A 6,782-nucleotide genomic window follows, 5' to 3' on the forward strand; every position below is an offset into this window, starting at 1 on the left:
GTCGGGGAAAAAGATAAATTATTTTAGACTTCTACTTCTGTTTGGCTTCCAACTTCTATGTAATCTGAGTTTTATGGGACTATTATATAGGTAGATTTGAGACGTTTTCACAGAGAGTATTAAGGGGATTATGTTTTAGATTGTGTTTTACGCAAGAAGCGAAGGAGATAAGGAAGAAGACCGATTTAGCACACCGCAACGAAGGGGAAGCATATTTTCTTGTGATTCTTGTTTCTTTGTAATGTTGGATGCTAGTTTTCTTGCTTTGACTTATTTACTCTTGTGACGTACTCTGTTTTAATATAATTAGTTTAGTTATTATTTTCTTGTGTTTGTTTGTCATGATTTCATATGAACCCATGATGGCGATAAGTTCTATTATGGGCTAATCGTGATCATGGGGTTGTAACGGATTTATTATGGAATTCTTTAGTTAATTGTTTAATACTTTAGTGTGTGATGATTGCATGATATCTAGTATTGGTTGTGCGTATTCGTCTTATGTGCGTCGCGAACATATAAGATAGGGTGTTAATCTCTTGTGAAGCGACGGTGGATCTTGAGATTTAGAACTTGCCATGCTAGCATAGGTTCATGTACGTTGAGCATGATTAGTGGGTAACTCTAACAGTTTTATTTGCCCTATGTAATCAAAAGGAATAACTTGTGCTTAAATCGTTGTGTTGTCAATTTCTGTAGACATATAGGAACTCAACATAATTGATGACTATTCAACTTCTATCTTAATTGTGGATGCTTGGTAGAATGGTATTAGTACAATGAAAGTTGGCTTTTATCAGTTTCGTGTTATTCGATTAATATCATCACTGTCACATGCTAAAGGTAATAACAATGGCTATAGAAGGAAGTAATAATGAAGTTGTGATCTCATGAGTGTTTTATTATTGATAAATTGAAGTGTTAGTTAAGTGGTTAATTAAGTAGTTAATTATAGTTAATATTTAATCAATAATTTTAAGTGTTATTATCTTAACATTGAGAAGTAATCATACATTGGTGAGTGAGTTTAATTAGACAATAATTTAGTCTGAGTCTCTGAGGGAACGAACTAGAAAATATTATATATTACTTGCGAACGCGTATACTTGCGTGAATATTAGCGCGTGTTTTCGCCCTAACAAGTTTTTGGCGCCGCTGCCGGGGACTCGGCGTATTTGTTTAGTTTATGTACTTACCATCATTGGTCATTAGGACTCAGTGATTAGGACGTAGTAGTTACTTACTCTTTTCGGTTGTGTTTCAGGTACTTTAGCAAGCGTTTATGCAAACTCGTTCTCGTGCTCGCAAGAGGACTTTAGATACAGCTGAGGAGACAGACGAAATTCTTGATATTCCGGAGAAGTTAGATTTTGAGGATTCGGATTCAGGAACTGAGCAGAAAGAACCAGTAAACATGGGAGATCGTATTGTTCAAGCTGATCCAGCTCTTATGGATTTTTCTCGGCCTAAAATTGATGACATTCAGTCAAGCATCCTTCATCCGGCTATTAAGCTAACACCTTTGAAATCAAGCCGGGCACTATTCAGATGGTGCAGAATTCTGTTTCTTTTGGAGGAGCGGCAACTGAAGACCCCAACATGCACATAAGGAATTTTGTCAAGATCTGCAGCACTTTTAAGTATAATGGCGTGACTGATGAGGCTATCAAGTTGAGGCTTTTCCCATTCTCACTGAGGGATAAGGCTAAAGACTGGTTACATTCTGAACCAGCTGGGTCCATCACTACGTGGCAAGATCTTGCGCAAAAGTTTCTGGTGAAGTTTTATCCGATGGCAAAGACTGCTGCTATGAGGAGTGCTCTTACTCAGTTTGCGCAGCAACCTACAGAATCTATGTGCGAGGCTTGAGAACGCTACAAGGAAATGTTGAGAAAATGTCCACATCATGGAATGCCGGATTGGATGGTGATCACTGGTTTCTATAATGGTTTGGGGGCCCAATCTCGGCCCATGCTCGATGCAGCAGCTGGAGGAGCCTTATGGGCTAAAAGCTATACTGAGGCGTATAATCTTATAGAGACGATAGCTGCAAATGAGCATCAAAACCCAACTCAGAGGATGACATCAGGCAAGGTAGCAGGTATTCTGGAAGTTGATGCAGCCACCGCTATTGCAGCCCAGCTCCAAGCGCTATCAATGAAGGTTGATTCTCTGGCTACGTATGGAGTTAATCAAATAGCTATGGTTTGTGAGCTTTGTGCAGGTTCTCATGCTACGGATCAGTGTTCTCTTGTCAACGAATCTGTTCAGTATGTGAATAATTATCAGCGAGAACAGCAGCCTGTGCCAGCGACCTATCATCCTAATAACAGAAATCATCCAAATTTCAGCTGGGGGAATAATCAGAATGCTATTCAGCCACCATATCAGCAAGGAGTGAGTAAACAGTTTAACCCACCTGGATTCCAGCAACCACAGCAGTATGCTACAAGGCAATCATATCCTCAACAGGGAAGTACAGCTGCACCCGCTAGTGCTGATTTTGAGGAACTTAAGCTGTTGTGCAAGAGTCAGGCGGTTTCTATCAAGACCTTGGAAAATCAAATCGGTCAATTAGCCAATGCAGTGCTCAATCGTCAACCTGGCACTCTTCCCAGTGACACGGAAGTACCAGGCAGGAAGGAAGCTAAACAGCAAGTCAAGGCTATTACCTTAAGGTCTGGAAAAGTGGCTGATGCTGAAAAGGCAAAGGAAGTCGAAGCTGAAGTTAGAGATGAAGAATCTAAGCAAAAGGAGAAAGCGGCAGAACCAAGGAAGACTACTGTTGAACACACTCTGCCTGAGGCTAATACAGGGGAGAAACAGCTCTATCCTCCACCACCTTTTCCTAAGAGATTGCAGCAACAAAAGCTGGATAGACAGTTCGGGAAGTTTCTGGAGGTGTTCAAGAAACTTCACATCAATATACCTTTCGCTGAGGCTCTGGAACAAATGCCTAGTTATGCGAAGTTTATGAAGACTATTCTTGCAAAGAAGGTGAAACTGGATGACCTTGAAACCGTTGCTCTCACGGAAGAATGCAGCGCTGTTCTGCAGTAAAAGTTACCACCAAAACTGAAAGATCCAGGAAGCTTCACCATTCCTTGCACCATTGGCAATCTAACTTTTGACAAGTGCCTTTGTGATTTGGGAGCAAGCATTAATCTGATGCCGTTGTCGATCTTTAAAAAGCTAGATCTGCCTGATCCAAAACCCACATACATGTCGCTACAATTGGCTGACCGTTCCATTACTTACCCAAGGGGCATAGTTGAGGATGTGCTCGTCAAGGTGGATAAGCTCTTCTTTCCAGCAGATTTTGTTATTCTGGATTTTGAGGAAGATAAGAAGATTCCCATAATCTTGGGAAGGCCTTTCTTGGCTACTGGCCGTACCTTGATAGATGTGCAAAAAGGTGAACTTACTATGCGGGTCCAAGATCAGGATGTGACCTTCAATGTATTCAAGGCAATGAAATTCCCTACAGAAGATGAGGAGTGCTTAAAAGTGGATGTGATTGATACTGCGGTTACTTCAGAACTCGATCACATGCTAATATCTGATGCATTGGAAAAGGCCTTAGTGGGGGATTTTGACAGCGATGATGAAGATAGCAACGAGCAATTACAATATCTGAACGCTTCTCCCTGGAAGCGAAAGCTGGACATACCATTTGAATCTCTTGGTACTTCTGACCTTAAGAATGCTGAAGGGAAGCTCAAACCATCAATAGAGGAAGCACCTACCTTGGAGCTCAAACCATTACCTGAACACTTGAGGTATGCTTTTTTAGGTGATTCATCTACGTTACCTGTTATTATTTCATCTGACCTTTCAGGTAGTGAGGAAGACAAGCTCTTAAGGATTTTGAGAGAATTCAAATCGGCTATAGGATGGACCATAACAGACATCAAGGGGATAAGTCCTTCATATTGTATGCATAAAATTCTGCTAGAGGAAGGTAGTAAGCCAACTGTGGAACAGCAGCGAAGACTGAATCACATCATGAAGGAGGTGGTAAAGAAAGAAATTCTGAAATGGCTAGATGCAGGCATCATTTATCCTATTTCTGACAGCTCGTGGGTGAGCCCCGTACAATGTGTACCTAAGAAGGGAGGTATCACTGTGGTCGCAAATGAAAAGAATGAGCTCATCCCTACTCGAACAGTTACAGGATGGAGAGTATGCATGGATTATAGAAAATTGAACAAAGCCACAAGGAAGGATCACTTCCCCCTTCCATTTATTGATCAGATGCTTGACAGATTGGCGGGTCATGAGTATTTTTGTCTTCTGGATGGTTATTCAGGGTATAATCAGATTTGTATTGCACCAGAGGATCAGGAAAAGACTACCTTCACTTGTCCATTTGGCACATTTGCTTTTCGCAGAGTTTCGTTTGGGTTATGTGGCGCCCCGGCCACTTTTCAGAGATGTATGATGGCTATATTCTCTGACATGATTGGAAATAACGTCGAAGTGTTCATGGATGACTTCTCCGTCTTTGGACACTCATATGATGAATGCTTGAATAATCTGCGCGCCGTACTCAAAAGATGCGTGGAAACTAATTTGGTGCTTAATTGGGAGAAATGTCATTTTATGGTGCGTGAAGGCATTATCCTTGGGCATAAGGTCTCTAGCAAGGGTCTGGAGATGGACAAGGCCAAGGTGGGAGTCATTGAAAATCTTCCCCCACCTAATTCTGTGAAAGGAATCCGTAGTTTTCTTGGTCATGCGGGTTTTTATCGGCGATTCATCAAGGACTTTTCAAAGATATCTAAGCCGTTGTGCAATTTGCTTGAGAAAGATGTGCCGTTCAAATTTGATGATGAATGTTTGGCAGCATTCGAGACTCTCAAGGAGAGTTTGATCACGGCACCAGTCATTACAGCACCAGATTGGACAGAACCATTTGAGATGATGTGTGATGCGAGTGATTATGCGGTAGGTGCAGTTCTGGGACAGCGCAAGAAAAATCTCTTCCATGTGGTCTACTATGCGAGTAAGACTTTAAATGGTGCCCAATTGAACTACACCACTACTGAGAAGGAGCTTTTGGCTATAGTCTTTGGCTTTGAGAAATTTTGATCTTATCTGCTTGGTACGAAAGTAATAATATTCACTGATCATGCAGCTATTCGCTATCTGGTTTTTAAGAAGGATTCGAAGCCGAGACTCATTCGTTGGGTGCTTTTACTTCAGGAATTTGAGTTAGAGATCAAAGATAGAAAAGGTACTGAGAATCAAGTAGCTGACCATCTCTCTAGGTTGGAGAATCCCGATTCTACTTCACAAGATAGGACGTTAATCAATGAATCTTTTCCGGATGAGCAGTTGTTTGCAATTCAGGAGGAAGAACCATGGTTTGCAGATATTATAAACTATCTCGTCAGCAATATAATGCCTCTTAATTTGACATCCGCTCAAAAGAAGAAGTTTCTGCATGAGGTGAAGTGGTATATATGGGATGAACCATATTTTTTTAGACAGGGAGCTGACCAGATCATCAGGAGATGTATCCCGTTCTGTGAGACGGAGGGGATATTACGAGACTGCCATTCCACGGTTTATGGTGGACACTATGGAGGTGAGAAGACGGCAGCTCGTATTCTGCAAGCAGGTTTTTTCTGGCCTACTTTGTTCAAGGATGCTCATCAGTTTGTTTTAAGGTGTGATCGTTGCCAAAGAGTGGGAAATTTGTCAAGGAAGGATGAGATGCCATTAAATGTGATGCTTGAAGTCGAGGTCTTTGATGTGTGGGATATCGATTTCATGGGGCCTTTTATCGCGTCTTGCAATAATCAGTACATCTTGCTGGCAGTCGATTATGTCTCAAAATGGGTCAAAGTTAAAGCTTTACCGACAAATGATGCAAAGGTAGTGCTAAATTTTCTTCATAAGCAAATTTTCACAAGGTTTGAAACACCTCGGGTAATCATAAGTGATGAAGGATCGCATTTTTACAACCGTAAGTTCACTTCTATGATGCAGCGTTATAATGTGAATCATCGAGTAGCTACTGCCTATCATCCGCAAACAAATGGTCAAGCGAAAGTGTCTAACAGAGAGATAAAGCATATTCTAGAGAAGGTTGTTTGTCCGTCAAGGAAGGATTGGTCTTTAAAGCTCGATGAAGCTGTTTGGGCTTACAGAACAGCATACAAAACTCCACTTGGGATGTCACCGTTCCAGTTGGTGTACGGTAAGGGATGTCATCTACCTGCGGAGCTTGAGCATAAGGCCTACTGGGCATTGAAGAAGTTGAACCTGGATTTAGATGCAGCTGGTAAGAAAAAGAATGCTTCAGCTTAATGAACTGGATGAATTTCGACTTCAAGCGTACGAAAATAACAAAATGTATAAGGAAAAGGTGAAGAGGTGGCACGATAGGAAGCTACATCCAAAGTTATTTGTGCCAGGGCAACAAGTTCTCTTATTCAACTCTCGGCTCCGACTTTTTCCTGGGAAGTTGAAATCAAGGTGGTCTGGACCTTTTATTGTCAAAACTGTGTTTCCACATGGAGCGGTGGAAATTTTGGAGAATGATCCGGACCAAGCATTCAAGGTTAACGATCAGCGGTTGAAGCACTACTATGGGGACATGGCAAACCGAGAAGTGGTTAGTGCCATTTTGTTGACTACTTGAGCAGGGTACGAAACGTCAAGCTAATGACGAAAAAGAAGCGCTGTGTGGGAGGTAACCCATGAATTATTGTTACAGGAACCCTTAGAAGTTAATAACCTATCCAAAAACACAAAAAAATCAGAAAACAGGGGCT

At 41.5% G+C, this 6,782-nt stretch overlaps 1 non-coding gene across 1 annotated transcript; it reads right to left on the reverse strand.

Annotated features, from left to right (window-relative positions):
* Positions 1 to 1,806: 1,806 nt before the first annotated feature.
* Positions 1,807 to 1,913, reverse strand: LOC141715885 (small nucleolar RNA R71). The gene has a single exon (XR_012572630.1). It is a non-coding gene; the product is annotated as a small nucleolar RNA R71 (small nucleolar RNA).
* Positions 1,914 to 6,782: the final 4,869 nt, after the last annotated feature.

The sequence above is a fragment of the Apium graveolens genome, chromosome 3 (assembly GCF_009905375.1).
Source record: "Apium graveolens cultivar Ventura chromosome 3, ASM990537v1, whole genome shotgun sequence".
NCBI lineage: Eukaryota > Viridiplantae > Streptophyta > Magnoliopsida > Apiales > Apiaceae > Apium > Apium graveolens.